Consider the following 15,770-nt stretch of genomic DNA (forward strand, 5'->3'; position numbering starts at 1 on the left):
CTTCCTTCCTTCCTTCCTTCCTTCCTTCCTTCCTTCCTTCCTTTCTTTCTTTCTTTCTTTCTTTCTTTCTTTCTTTCTTTCTTTCTTTCTTTCTTTCTTTCTTTCTTTCTTTCTCTCTATGTATATATGCAATATATACATGTACATACACGCTAAAGGATGAACTCAATAGCTTGTCATAATCCGGGCAACAGATATTCTGTATCCTTTTGTTTTTGTTTCCCCTTATGTAGATAATTAAGGCAAACTCTTTCAAGTGGTTATATAGGTTTCTTCTAGGAGGTTGCTCTGAGATTTGACGTAAGCAGAATGTTATCATCCTCAAGCAGAAGCAGTTGGAGGATCTCACCTCCATAGGGAATCTCTTTCCAACTTGGACTCTGCAGTGCATAACATCTATGATAAAAATGAACATCTCTAGAGAGCCTATACCTTTCTGTTTTATGAATTGAATGATATTTATGATCAGAGAGCCACCAGAAAAAGTTTTTCTTTGTTTTGAATAATTTTGATGGTAAATATTTTAACAAAAAAGAACCTTTAAGGCAGTGTTTTGCTCTACCAATTCCTAAGCTTTTTTAAACAATCAACAAAGAAAGCATAATGGGATTTTTGTATTCTATACTTTGTCAATAAATTGTGTGTTGGTAAAGATATGGTCTTCTTTGGAATATCACTTGTGAAACAATACTCTTATCAAGATTGTCCAAGATATGCATGTAGATAATTCTCATAAAAATTTTATATATGGGAAAGTAGGCATATGGTTTGGTAACTGAGGCTTTCTTGACTATTCTTTTTTCAGTCTAACCCTAATCCTAAATAACATCTGGTTTTAATTGTATGATATATTTTTCTCATTTTTCCTCTTCTAGCTTTATAACAAGTCAGCAGTTTGACTTTACACAGACAGCTGATTTAGGAATTATTCCAACATCAATGGAAAGTCATCTCTTATCTGTTAAAATACAATTTATGTGTGTGCATGTGTGGGTATGTGTGGGTGTGTGTGGGTGTGATGCCAGTGCTCCCCATGTCCAGCACCTATTGATTCTTTCCTCAAAGAATGTATTCATGACATATAGGCTTGGGACTTCTGTGTAATCCATAAGCCTTTGACTTCTCTCATTCTTTACTCCTTAGCCATATTTTCCAAGATATTTCTTGTCATCCTCAACTTTTATCACCTTTGTATTGAAGTCACTGAGCACCAGAGTACATGTCAAGTGAAATTGGAATGGCCTCATACAATTTATCTGTCTTAGAAAGGACTTCCAAGAGGAAGTTTGACTATCATTAGGCTTCCTTTCAAGACAGCCAATGAGAGTCATGTTCAACCTACCTCTCCCCCGCCACTGTTCCAGGCTTCTTACATCTTACTCCTCAATTCTTTGACTCAGAATACTGACCTCTGGGCTATTCCCAACACATGACATTTAATCTTTTTAGTCTAGGTATTTTCTCTAGCTTTCTCTCATGCTTAGAATGTTCTGCCTCATCCACTCTGTCTAGTAACCTGCCTGGTTCCATCAAGTCCCAACTATAATCCCATTTTTATTGGAATTTTCCCCAATCCCTTTTTAATTCTAGTGCCTTACTTCCACTAATTATTTTCTACTTATCTTTTATATATAGCTTGTTTAATATATATTTGTTTGCATGTTGTCTTCCCATAAGACTGTAAGCTCCTTGAGGGCAGGAACTATCTTTTTTGATTCTTTTTGTATCCCTAGTGCTTAGCACAGTGTCTGGAACATTGTAGGTACTTAATAAATGTTGGATTAATGACTGATCACTTGAAATGATTGTTTTTACAGAGTGGAAATATTCTTTTTCTTCTCCAATAAAGCATCTGCTATGTACAAGTTACTTAACTAGTCCCTGAGAACATAAAGACAGAGAAAAGGAAATATAGGATCAGCCATAAGAAGCTTATTTCTTGGGGAGGGAGGATGGAAAATACAACATGTAAATAGGTGAGCATAGACATGATAATTTGAGGTGGAAGGGATGATGATTAAAAATTGAGGGGATCAGAAAAGTTGGATTTAAAAGATGGCAGATGAGCTGAGCCTTGAAGGAAACTAGAGATTCAAATAATCTTTTCATGAACTTTCCCACTATTTCCTATAAATCTGAGGCAGACAGGAAGAACATTTTACCTTTAGTACAGAAACAAGAGCTAAGAGGCAAGAATGACTTACAACAAAACATACAGATGAAAATCAGAATGATCCTCATTGTTATGGGAGAAATTTTTCCTTTCTGAATTCATGTGGTAGGTAACTGCTGCCAAAATATATTTACAATAATGTAGAAATTGTGGAGGCAAAAACCTAGGTTTTATTATTATTCTAAAGCATAGTTTTGAGCCTCAGAGAAAACCTGAACCCCTATTAGGATTCTCATTAGCGCTCTTATAGGCAAAATTACATCAGAGTGACAGAAAAATTATTCTTTTACATATTGCAATCTTGTACATTTTTGTAAGGCCATAAAATTAAAGAGAAAATAGATTCGTAATCTCATACTTCCTTCAATGTCCAAGAAGTTGAACAAATTTACATAATCTCATACATCCTAGAGAAATAAGCCTCATCAAACAAACTCTATATGTAAACTATGTCAGGTTACAGATTAAACTACATTTAGAGTGCTCATAAATAGATATTGAGAGAAAAGTGTGACATGTTACCACAAAGTTAGGAACAGTTGAGATTTTTCTTCTGACTAAATAATCTAAGGAATACTTAAGCCTTTAAGTAAATTTCTACATCCCATGGGATAGGTTTTGGCCAAGTGAGGTTAATATTAAAAGAAGACATTTTTAGTTAACCAAAATTTTCAGGAAGAATGTCCTTGAATCCTGAAATAATAAAAAGAAATTTTAAAAATTCCCATGACATCATTCTCCTACTCCTAGACTGCTATATCACATGAAAAATAACTGATATTTATATAGTCTTTAAACTTGTCAAAATGCTCTGCATATATTAATTATCCCATTTGAGGTTCACAAACAATAATGTAAAATTGTTAATACAGGTATTATTATCTCCATTTTTTAAGAAAAGGAGATTAAAACTCAGCAAGAAAAAGTGACATGTCCATTATCACAGTGAATAGACTACAGGACCTAAAGTCAGTAACTCACCTTTCTAAATTCAAATCTTGTCTCATACACTTACTAACCCTGTCTCAGTTTCCTCAACTGTAAAATGAGCTGGAGAAGAAAATGGCAAACCACTTCAGTATCGTTGCCAAGAAAACCCCAAATGGGGTCACAAAGAGGCATACATGACTGAAAAATAACCTAACAACCACAAAAGTAAATATAAAAGGTACGATTTGAACTCAGGTCTTCTTGACTCCCAAATCTAGCATTAATCATTCCCCATACTACCTCTATTTTATTATATGCCATAGTATAGGTAATTCCAGGTTTCATCTTTTTAAATTAAATTTATCAAGGCTACAAGCCATTGACAATCACACCAAGGCCTAGTATCCCCTTCCCTTTTAATCACTTTTGTCAGCAATACTGAAAATCTTGGCATTTGGAACTTTACACTGAAGGAACTAGGAGGCAAGCCTTATGTGCTCTGCCTCCCCTACCGGTTTTATTGCCCTAGGGATTTTTTTTAAAAAATTAAGTTTCTAAACAAAGTCTCTCTTGCTTGTAATTTAATCCTGAATTTGCATCACCAATAATTAGTAGGAGGAATAAAGTTCCAGGAGACCGACTGTCTTTTAAGTACTTGATTATAGTTGGTAAAACAGCTTGCAGGGGGCACAGAACATCCAACCCAAGGACAAGCAAGTGAATCAGTGCGTGCATATGTGTGTACATGTATGTTCATATGTCTTCATATAAACAGACTTAAAGATAGGGAGGCTAAATCCCAAGATGGAAAGAAGACAGAGTCAAGAAATACTACATAGTCAGAAAGAAAAGGAAATATAGTTATTCTTTCAGTGAAAGAATAATTGAAATGGAAGAACCAACCTTCAAAAGGTCTTATGATCTAGTTTCCTGCCTCAGGCCATACCACAACTACATCTTCCAAGAGAAATGACCTCCTTTCACCCTGATTCATATTCAGTGAAGACAAATAAAAGCAAGTTACCATCCTCAGACAGTAACAATAAAAATAACTGGCATCTATATAGCATCTTAAAGTTTGCAAATATATATGTATATATACATACATAAATACATATTTTGTTGTTCTTCAGTCATTTAGTCATATTTGACTCTTCATATGGGTTTTTATTTTGGAATGGACACTGGAGTGTTTGCCATTTCCTTCTCTAGTGGATTAAAAAACAAACACAGGTTAAGTAACTTACCCAGGGTCACACAGCTACTAAGTACCTGAGGCTGCATTTGAACTCAGGTCTTCCTGACTCCATGCCCAGTATTCTATCCATTGTGCCACCTAACTGCCTAAAAGGTAATGAAGTTGTCCCTGGGACTCTAGTGGCCCCTGTCTCTCTTAAATCTTCCAGCTCACTGAAAGGGCATAAAAAATTCTACCCATGTGGACACCTGACCTCTCTGAGTTGGCTTTCTAAAGAACAGTCAAGTCAACATAATCTGCCCTGGGGACTAGATATATTTCCATGTGGAGATGAAGGCGGATGTGTTCAGAGAAGTTGTGTCACTGTACCATTGTTGCACAGCATTGCTATGTTAGGGCAAAGTAAACCTTTTTCTTTCCCATTTTGCCCAACATTGACCCTAACAGTATGCTTGTGTTAGTACTATACAAAAATCATGTAAGTTTTCTATATGTGCAATGACTCCTAGCTCATTTGGAATGTGGAAAGATGACTCATATTCTGCCCTCCTAACAGCTAATCATGGGCTTGTATCCAACATTATACTGAGCCCTTAATTCATTAGCACTCATTATTCTATATCCTTCCAGGACTGGATTTTGGTCCATCGGGGTAGTCATAACTATCTGCAACCCAGCTACCCAAAACAACATGGGCAAAACTGTCACATTTCTCCCACATCCTAACCCCACTCACCAGCTGAACTGATGGCTTTTGTCAGGTGACAAAAGCCATGGAATTGCCTTGGAGGGTAGAGAAACAGTAACTGTTGATCAAGAGTCCCCTCTCCCGTCTTATTTTTGGTGGATTAGAGTAAAATACAGGATATCAGTATGCAAGGATAGGTTGCAATCTGCTTCACAGATCTAATTGCCTTTTATTTATCCCCAAGCTTACTTTGGTTCTGAACTTCCTTATTACTGTCAAGGACATCACTATCCTTTTAGTCACCCTGATTTACAATGTAGGTGTTACCCTTGATTTCTCATTCTCTCTCAACTCACACTTTAGTTGTTAGAAGTTCCAATGAACTTCCAAATCTTGTCATTTCTACCTTGGCAACATCTCTCACATCTGTCCTTTCTTTCCATTCACTGTTCTAGTACAGGATCTAATCATTTGGATTACTGAAACAGCCTCCGTATTGGACTCTTTGCCTGAAATCTTTCTCCTCTCCAGCATAGCAACCAAGGTTATTTTCCTAAAGTATGGGTCTGACCATATTATTCCCCTATTCAATAAACCGTTAGTGCCTTCCTATTGATTCTATTATCAAAAGTCACTTAATCTTTATATCAACCTTTTAAAATTTCTATTTTTGTGTGTTTTGTAATATAAGAAATTATTAGTATAGTGGGATATAACTATGATTTTATAAATAAACCTGAAAATATTTTATAAGTAAATATAAGCACATTGAGGGGTACTCAAAATTTTTGCTGTCAAGTATTGGCAAGCAAAAAAATTGCAGACCATTGATCTGGTTCAGCTCCCTTGTTGATGAGGAAATAAACCCAGAAGTATTGAGTGCAAAAGAGCTCTGGATTTACAGTTAGAAGACAGATTTGAATCCTGTCTTTGATACTTAATACTTATATGACCTTAGGGATATGGTTACTTAATATTGCTGGGCCTCAATTTACCCATCCTTAAAATAAGGGAGTTGGACTAGATAAAACCTAATGTCCCTTTTGGCTCTAAGCCTATCATTCCTTGCTCTACCTATCTCACCCCACTTCCCTGTTGTATTAGACAATATATGGACATAGAGGTAGAGCCATAACTAAGAATTACTATTCCTAGGTCAGATTAGTGGGGGAGGGATAGAAGTAATGGAACATCACAGAAATGATGCAGTTACTCCATGAGAGTGGGCAACTTGTCCTCCAGGTGATCTGGCCCAACACTTCTTGTAGATTTCAAGACAGGTAGAGCACTGAAGGTGATTGCATCTCATGGTGGTGCAGTTTGGTGGAGAACAGCAAGGTGAGGTATAAGGATAATTGTTGCTATGGAAAGGAAGTACATTCCTCCAAATGTGGGTATTCTGGGGGCAAAACTCTAGTTGCCACTTGCTAGATATAATTTGGAACAAAAATGGGCTCTTTTCAGTAAAGGATAGATGTAGAAAGTTACCAAAACTGTAGATTGTGTTTATAGATAATCTTCTATTGTAACTCTGCAGACCATGACTCCAGAATGTAACTATATATTTTGGTAGCAAAAATGGTTTCGATAAATAGGAAATTCAAATATACAAGTCAATAATTTTCTCTCTTCACCAATATATCCAGTTATCACGAAACTTTTTTGATTATGCACCCCTATCAATAAAAGCTATTTGACTACCTATCCCCAGTGTTTATATATTTACTTATGTATAAATTATATACATTTCTACTATACTAATCATTAAGTATGCTATACAACTTACACTAAGATATTTTAAAAGGATGTGTCATATTCCTACATTGCAATTTTTTGATGAGACATCCTTTGGGTCATAACATGACCTCTTTCGATCATTTAGTGGCCTTCTAGGGTGGATTATTTCCACTTGCAGATCACTGGAATGCATGATCTCAAGTTTTTGTTTTTTTATTTTGAAAACTGACATTTTATGATTTTATGTTTAGTTTTTTTCCCCTTTATTTTTCCTCCAGAGTCAGCTATGTCTCCACTGTGGCTGCAAGCAACCATCAGCCCCAGAGTTTCTCCTTTTCAAAAGCAAAGCCTTAATTATTGATGAAACCAAAAGGAAAAATTTGAGATCACACGTCTCTCTGTCCAGTAAGCAACATCTCCTCAGAAAAAACCTTACGCTTGCATCTCAATTGTGCTGAGCCAGCTACTAACCTCAGACTTACACAGGGACTGATGGTATTTTTCCTAAGAGGAAATCCTCTGATCCCAGCAAACTTTGTTCTTTTTTTCTCCTAGCATTAAATCATAGCTCATCCATGAGTCCAATACAACTTTTTCCCCTTGGTTCTTCCTTTTCTAACCTTTGGCTTATTAAGAAAACAGATCATGTATTTTGGTTCCTAGTCTCCTCACCAAAACTGTCACTTTGGCCTCACCCCTAGGTCCTTAATATTTTCAGAACATCTCTCCACGACAGATAAGGATCAGAATGTACCACTGGCCCCTGCCTGTTGCTTGGCACTATTGAGCCTGGTCAAATGCTTTGTTTGAGGTGAATTTGCATAGAGCTAAAAGAGGTTTTTCTATGGAGACCATCATGATCTTTATAATTATGTAATATAGTATTAATGCTGTGAAACCACATTTTTGTTTGGTTTTCCCTTCTACTGTAGAAAACCTCTTTTCACCCAAAAGAATAGATATATGCTCTGTATCCAAAATAAAATGGTATCATTTAGTAAAAAAAACCTGTCTTCTAGAAATGTCCAATGTCCATCCCAATGGCAAATACCCTTACTTGTGGCTTCAAGAAATTCGATATTATACTTTTAGTGTAGCTATGAAAAATATCCAAGAATATGTCACTAGTGGGTAATTTTAAATCCTGGGAACCTAATCAGGAAGGTCCAAAAGGTTTGCTTTCCCTTGTTATTTTTTTATTTAAGCAAGTTTTTATTGTGTTGGAAGGAGGTCAGGTGTATATGGAAGAGTTTTCCTTTCAAAGCCTTCTTTGCTATGCAAAGAAGTGTTTTTTTATTTTAAATATTTATAGTATTTATGTTATATTACATAGTATATATATATATTATGTTATTTTATATACATATATAGTTATGTTATATATTGCATTATATATAGTATGTATATTACTTACATATAATTACATACTATCATATTTGATTATTTTATTGGGTTTTTTATTAATACTGACATTCTCCTATACTAACAGCATATTTTCACTTGGGTCAAATTTGATGGGAAAGGCAGGGGGTAACAGTGCATGAAAATCAAGTTAACAAGCTTTTACTTGCACTTATTATGTACCAAGCATAGCCTGATCCTTGGTGTAGTCATACCAGGAGAAGTGTCAACTCATCCTCCATGGAGACTAGTCCTTCCCTTGACAGAGACTGGGAAGGAAAATGAGTCTTAAGAATGGAGGGATGTGGGAATGGCAAGCCCAGGGGTTGTTATGCCACATAACAGGTAATACAGGTAAGCAGAGGCCCGTCCAGTAGGAAGAGAGTGGGTCTCCTTGCATGTTGATGCCTAGTGCAAAGCTCTGTTTTCTCTACACGAATTATGGTTCTGACTCTCCTTAGTCTACAGAATTTAGAGGCCTTCTAAAAATGGCAGTCCATTCATTCTGGGAAAGCTGCCAAGATATACTATCTGAAAAAAAATTCTCTTGCATGCTGACCAATCCCAGACACAGCTGATATACTCCAAGGTGAGCTCAAGTTTAAGCAATAGCTAAGAGTTTAAGATTAATCTGAGGCCTTGTAAAGATAGCCCAAGTGAAGGAGATGGATTTCAGGTACAAAACCAATTGCTTTTAAGACCAAACATTGTCAATACTAAGGGAATTGCCAAGATGCCCACAGGAAACATTTTGTTATTTCCCAACAACAAATTAAAAATTTCTTACATCAACATTAAGTGCATTCAACAATCCCAGCAATTCCCTACCTTTGTATCTTGGTTGCCACACAAAATGAAAATGACCAGCTCACAGTAATTTGAAAGTACAGTTCATTAACTGTGTCATGAGGAGGAGGTCACCCAGGAAGAGGTCACCAAGGCAGCAACTTAAAGGAAGAGTCAGTTCTCTGTGACAGAAGTGCCTGAGATCAAAGCAACCCTGCTGTCAAATCAATTCAGAACAGCAATTCAATACAATTCAATTAGCTTCTGATGGAGGTTTCAGATATAGCTAAGATGGAAGGGGCAGCAGGCTTACAAATGAGAATTGTGGATTTCCCATTTTTTAAAAATGAATTAATCTCTATTTGGTTTTCTTGCTTGGGAACAGGTGCATCTATGAATAATACATCCATCAGCCAGATGACACTTAGATATTAAGACTCTATAGTCTGAAAGCAAATGAGACCCAGAGTGTAAAGATTGTGCAGTAGATTTTAAGTTGTGTCATGTAGGTAAAGAAATTCTGAGACGGTATGAAAATCATAGTATGAATAATAGCTGTATCAAAGTCTCTTGCCATAGACATAAACATATCACAACTTAGAGAATGATAATTGAAAGTCACTAGGCTCCCATTTTGGAAGAGGCATGATAAATCAAGAAACACAGTAATATAAAAAAGATTAAAATGTAACAGTTTTAATGAACATAGGTTTCAAGACAGAGATTTGAAGGCATTTAAATTTTTCTTTGTAGGGATGGAAAGCATGACTTGAAAACACCAGGAGGGACTCTCATAGGAGGCACATTCAAGCTGGGGAGGAATGAAAATCTAGTGGTTAGAGAAGAACACCGGGGGGGGCAAGGACTCCTGGATTTTATCCCTGGCTTACTGCCAAATTAATAACCACCAAATATGGCTTTGTGCATCCCCACTGAGGCAGAGGGAATAAGTTTTCTATTTGTTAAAACAGTTGAAAATACTTGTCAGCTGCTTTCTCATCGTGGTACAATGATAAAGATTAGGAAGATTAAATGTCTGTAAAGCCCTTGGAGAAGAAGGGTTTATCTCAGGTGGGTACTCAGATCCTGTGTACTTCAGTGGAAACAGGAAAAGAAACTAAAAAAAGGTGTTTTCCCACCATGGGTATGGCAAGGAGGAGGGTTTCTTACCATTTCTTTTTAACTGATCAACCCTCCTGGAATCCCTGAGTAAGAAGGAATACAATAGAATTGTCAATACTTTCAAAAGAAGAAGTAATGAAAATAGTTTGTTAATGTCTAATATGTGCCAAGTACTGTGTGGGGGGTACAAAAACAGGAATAAGACATTCTCTGGCCATAGGAGTTTGCATGAAAGGGAGAAACAACACACATAGGAAGAAGCAACCATGGAAGGCACCCTCAAATGGGGAACAATAAGGTAGTTCATGAACTTTCAAGAGGCAATAGGTGCATGGATAAAGAGGTGGGAAGCCAGGTGGTTGTGAAGCATTTATAACAACAGTGTAGAAAATTGCCAGGATAAAGATGAAGACACATAGTTCAGTTTACTGAGTTCAGGGGTGTACAGAGTTTAATGGATTGACCTCTTCCAGCTATGGTCCCTGATGGTCTGCTTTACAGTGTAGTAGTATCTAGTATTCAACAAATGTCTCTCTCTCTCTCTCTCTCTGTATGTATATATATATACATACACACGCGCACACATATGCACACACACATATGTGTGTATATACATATATACATCATATATATCTTATATATAACCTATATATAATTTTAAGATATAAGATAACATAAGGTTTACAAAGTGCTTTACATGTTTTCTCATTTGATTCTCTCAACTATGAAGTAGGTGCTCTAATTATCCCCATTTTATAGATGAGGAAACTGAGCCTGAGAGAGGATAGGTGACTTGCCCAAGGTCACACAGTAAACAAGTGTTTGTGGTATGTTTCAATCCTAGATCTTTCTGACACCAGTGCTGTATTCTGTCTGGCTGGGAGGGTGAAACAGCCCACAGCAGCTGCTGCCATGAATCTTTGCAAGCATCACAAACTTGCTCAGCTAGTAGATAACAGGTTTGTCCCTTTCCTTATTGGGATTTCTGGATACTTCTGTGTGCCTTGAGATAATTTGTATGTCCTATCCCCAACTAGCATGGAGGATGACAGGAACTGGGAGGATAAATAGAAAAGAAGACAAATATTTTTCCCAATTGCCAATAGATTGAATAGGAGCTACTGACTCAGTAGAGGGACATGGTGCCTGGGCATTGGGGTAGTGGAGAGATGAAGGGGACCAAAATGCCTTCTCTTCTCTGGGAATGAGAACCAGAGATTTTTGGTTGGTGTCGAGTTAATGGAGCAGAACCCACAGCCATCTACTGAGATCCTTTGTATTGAGAACAGAGCTGTGGGACCTAAGTAAAGGAACAGAAAGAATGGGTCGATAGTTTAAGGGGGAGTTCTTTAACTGGGCAGTCTGTAAATTTTTAAATTTTTGTTTTGAAAACTGTATCTCAACATAATTAGGTTATTTTATAATTCTATGTATTTTATCTTATTCATTTAAAAACTTTATTATGGGAGGAAAAGAAGCATTTGTTAAGCTCCTAATATGCGCCAGGTACTATATTAAGTGCTTTACATATATATTAACTCATTTAATCCTCACAACAACATTGGAAGGTAGCCGTTATTATTATCTCTATTTCAACCTCTAAGGCAGACAGAGGTTAAGCAACTTGCCTAGAATGACACAGTTACTAAGTGTCTGAAGTAAAATTTGAACTCACATCTTCTTGACTCAAGGCCTGGAGCTCTGTCCATTAAGCTGACTGTCAGTACACTTTACTAGATGGCCATGACACACAGAAATTTGAAAAACCTCTGGTTTAGTGACATTTTGACTCTGGATTTGTTTGAAAGACCTAAAAGGGATGGGGAACCTGCGGCCTTGAGGCCATGTGTGACCCTCTAGGTCCTTAAGGGCAGCCCTTTAACTGAATCCAATCTCCACGATGTGAAAGGGTCACATGTGGCCTCAAGGTTTCAGGTTCCCCACCCTTGCCCAGGGTCTTGCTTCTATACCCCTCACTCAGTACTTTCATTCAATGCAGTTCTGTGAGTCACAGGGTTATGCAGGTCTTGGAAGGGAGTTTGGGGTTATTACTTCTGGCCCTCTTTACCTCCCACCTGAACTATTGCAATAGTTTCCTAATTGTGGCCCTTACTAAAATCCCTTCCCTTTTCAACCTGTCCTCCACATGGCTCCCACTTTACTGCCCTCAGAGTCATAATTAGAAATATTTTCACCTGTGTCCAATGCAGTGGAAAAAGCAGGGAAAGATAGTGGAGACAAATCAAGTCAACAAGCATTTAAATACAGTTCAACCATGTGTATAGTCATACCAGGAAAGGAAGAAGTTCATATCCTGTGAATCTGACCCTTTCCCCAGCGGGGATTAGTAGAGAAAATGAACTTCAAGAGTGGGTGCCATGGAAGTGGCAGGTCCAGGGACAGTTTGCCACCCTGCAATACATTACCTTGTATTTGTCATTTATATATTTTATGTATGTGTGCATATACATATGTATGCATGTGTGTGTGTGTCTGTAGACATATTGTATCTCCTTATGTTACATAAGCTTCTTGAAGGAGGGGCTGTTTCATTCTGTCTTTTTGTACTCAGAACCTAACAGCTCCTGGTACATAGTAGGTACTTAATAAATGCTTTTTGATTGGTTAAGAGCTAGAGAGGGGGAGGGTGGTGGCCAGAATGGACTATTCAAGAAGAAATGAATTCCATCAAAATAAGTCTGTAGTTGCTGTTGTTGTTCTTAAGTAATTTCAGTTGTGTCCAACTATTCGTGACCCCATTTGGAGTTTTCTTGGCAAAGAAACTGAAATGGTTTGCCATTTCCTTCTTCAGGTCATTTTACATATGAGGAAACTGAAGAAAACAGGGTTAAGTGACTTGACCAGGGTCATACAGCTAGCTTATGTCTGAGATTGTATTTGAAATCAGGTCTTCCCAAAGTCAGACTCAGTATCTATCCACCGCACTACCTAACTGCCCCAAGTCTGTAGAGGATTGAACCTGTAGGAAGGCAGAATTCCACTGGAAAGGGGAGATTTTTGTTACTGTTTTGGTTTTTTATTGTCCGTGACTGAAACATAAGTCTTTTCTACCCCCATTACTATGTTTAATGAAAAAGTTTTATAAGTTATTAACCTGAGCACTTGTATAGGCAACGAAAGTGCTCTTTGGTGTAGGAAGTACATGTATTAGTATTCTCGGGTGCTAATTTGGTGAGAATAGTCTAACCAAACTGGGGTGAGAATGGCCACTTTTGGGGAAGTGCCATTTGCTGAAATATTCAAGGTTCCCCTAGGTGGAGTACATGAACCACAGAGAGGTACCCAAAGTGATCCTAGTCTGGTCTTCCAATTTTATAGAGAAGGAAACTGAGGCCCAGAAAATTGAAGTGACTTGTACAATGCCAGATGAGTAGGTAAAGGGGACCCAACTATTTAACATTTTAAACACACACACACACACACACACACAGATACATGCAGCTTGGTAAGACAGACTTTTTTAGATAGGAAAATTTAATTTTGATAGAGTTCATCCCTTCAGGTATCAGAGATACAGTTTGGATTCCTTAATCTTTTCTGGTATGAAAATATGAACAAAGAAATGAATCACCTGAAAGTGAAAAACAGAATTGTATTAAGGATAAGAGATGGTTGTAGCTGTGGCAACTTATAAATTAATAGGCAACATGTGAATTGACAATAGACAAACCCCTTAAAAGTTTACACTCCTTCAGAACTAGAAATAGATAAACCTTCTTCAATCAATAAGACAAGCAAGCAATCATTTGTTAATTACCTATTATACTAGATTCTGGGAACAGAATTTGATTGTGAGCCCCTCAAGAGCAAGGATTGTCTTCAGCCTTTCTGCCTGTCTCCAACACTTAGCACAGAACCTGGCACTAGTAGGTATTTAATAAATGTTTATTGACTGATTGACTGAATACAAAGACAAAAAGCAATCTCTGCCTTCAAGGAAATTACTTTTTTTGGGGGGAGAAAGAGAACATAAACATAAAGGTATATACAAAATATAAATGTCACCAGCTTTTTGACCCTGCTCACAGAGATATGATTACATAAACCTCAGGAGAAAGGACTCACCAGTCAGTCAGGGCTTACCCATCACTACCCCAATTGCAATAATGTGATCCTGCCCTAGACCTGGAATGTGGTTCTGGGAAGAATAATCAGGAGACCTATGGTGGTATGGCTATGGTAGAGCCATTTCAGGTAGCTGAGGAGAAATCATCAATCAATAAACATTTATTTAGCATCTACTATGCTAAGCACTAGGGATAAAAAGATGCAAAAGACTTTCCTGCCCTCAATGAGCTTACAGTCTAATGGAGTAGATGGAAGGCTGCTCAATATCAGAATTCATCACCTCACACCTGGAATATTGAAGTCTTCTGTTGGTTATTCTGCCTGACCTGAGTCTCTCTCTACTCCAGTCCATCCTCCATTAAACTTCCAAAATGATTTTTCTATAGCACCCGTCTACCTATATCACCTTCATATACAATAAACTCCAATAGTTCCCTATCCCCCCAGGCCAAATTAAAAATCCTGTTTGGTGTTCAAAGCTCTTATTGACCTAGGTTCACTCCAAATCTTTCCAGTCTTTTTATATTTTACAGCCTCCCTCCTCTAAGTACACTTATTACCAGTAACATCAAACTCCTAGCTATTTTTTCTGACTGTTCCTCATACTTTGTTTTTATTTTTATTTATTTTTCAAATGCTTTATTAACTTCTGATTTACATCATTCATTTCCACCAGATATTGAGTTACAAATTTTCTCCCCATTTTCCCCTACCCACAGCCCCAAAATAGCAGTCCCACAGGATATCCCCTCCTCCAATCTGCTCTCTCCCATATTTTCTCCCATACCCCTTTCGACTTTTCCAGTGGATCTCTATGCCCCAGTGCCTGTATATCTTATTTCCCAATTACATGTAAAATAGTATTACTAATAGTACATATATTTATATATATATATACACATGAATATTTGATTTTAAAACTTTCAATTCCAGATTCATTCCCTTCCTCCCTTGACACCCACCCGTATGGGGAAGATAAGCAGTTCAGTATAGGTTGTACTTGTGTGGCTAATGTAAAACAATAACATAGTAGATGTATTATAAAAGTTTGACTATATTTCCCTCCTTCCTATCCCACCTTCTACTTGTTCTATTCTCTACTTTGATCCCATCCCTTTTCAAAAGTTGGGTGCTTCCAACTTCCCTTCCCCCCACCCTGCCCTCGCTTCCATCATCCCCCCTATCATTCTCTTGCCCCCCTACTCTCCTGGAGGGTGAGATACCCTATTTAGTGTGTATTTCAAGCTAAATTCAGTGGCAATAAGGTTGATCCATTCCCTTTTGCTTTCCTATTCTTCCCTTCCATTGTAACCATTTTCCCTTGCCTCTTCTATATGAGATAGTTTACCCCATTCTGTCTCTCCCCATTTCCTCTCATTGTATTCCTCTCTCACCTCTTAATGTAACCTTTTAAGTATCATCTCTTCCTGTTAAATTGGTCCTGTGCCCTCTATCTATGTATACATGTAAACATATATACAACATTCACATATATATTCATATGCCCATATAGAGACATATATATATATATATATTCCCTTCAACTACTGAGACAAGTTTCATAAGTTACAATTATTGTTTTTCCATGTAGGAATGTTAATAGCTCAACTTTGATAAGTTCCTTATGATTTCTTTTCCCTGTTTAC

This window comes from Petaurus breviceps, unplaced genomic scaffold (genome assembly GCF_028583685.1).
Source record: "Petaurus breviceps papuanus isolate PSGF00001 unplaced genomic scaffold, PetGlider_PUasm1.0 164, whole genome shotgun sequence".
Classification (NCBI taxonomy): domain Eukaryota; kingdom Metazoa; phylum Chordata; class Mammalia; order Diprotodontia; family Petauridae; genus Petaurus; species Petaurus breviceps.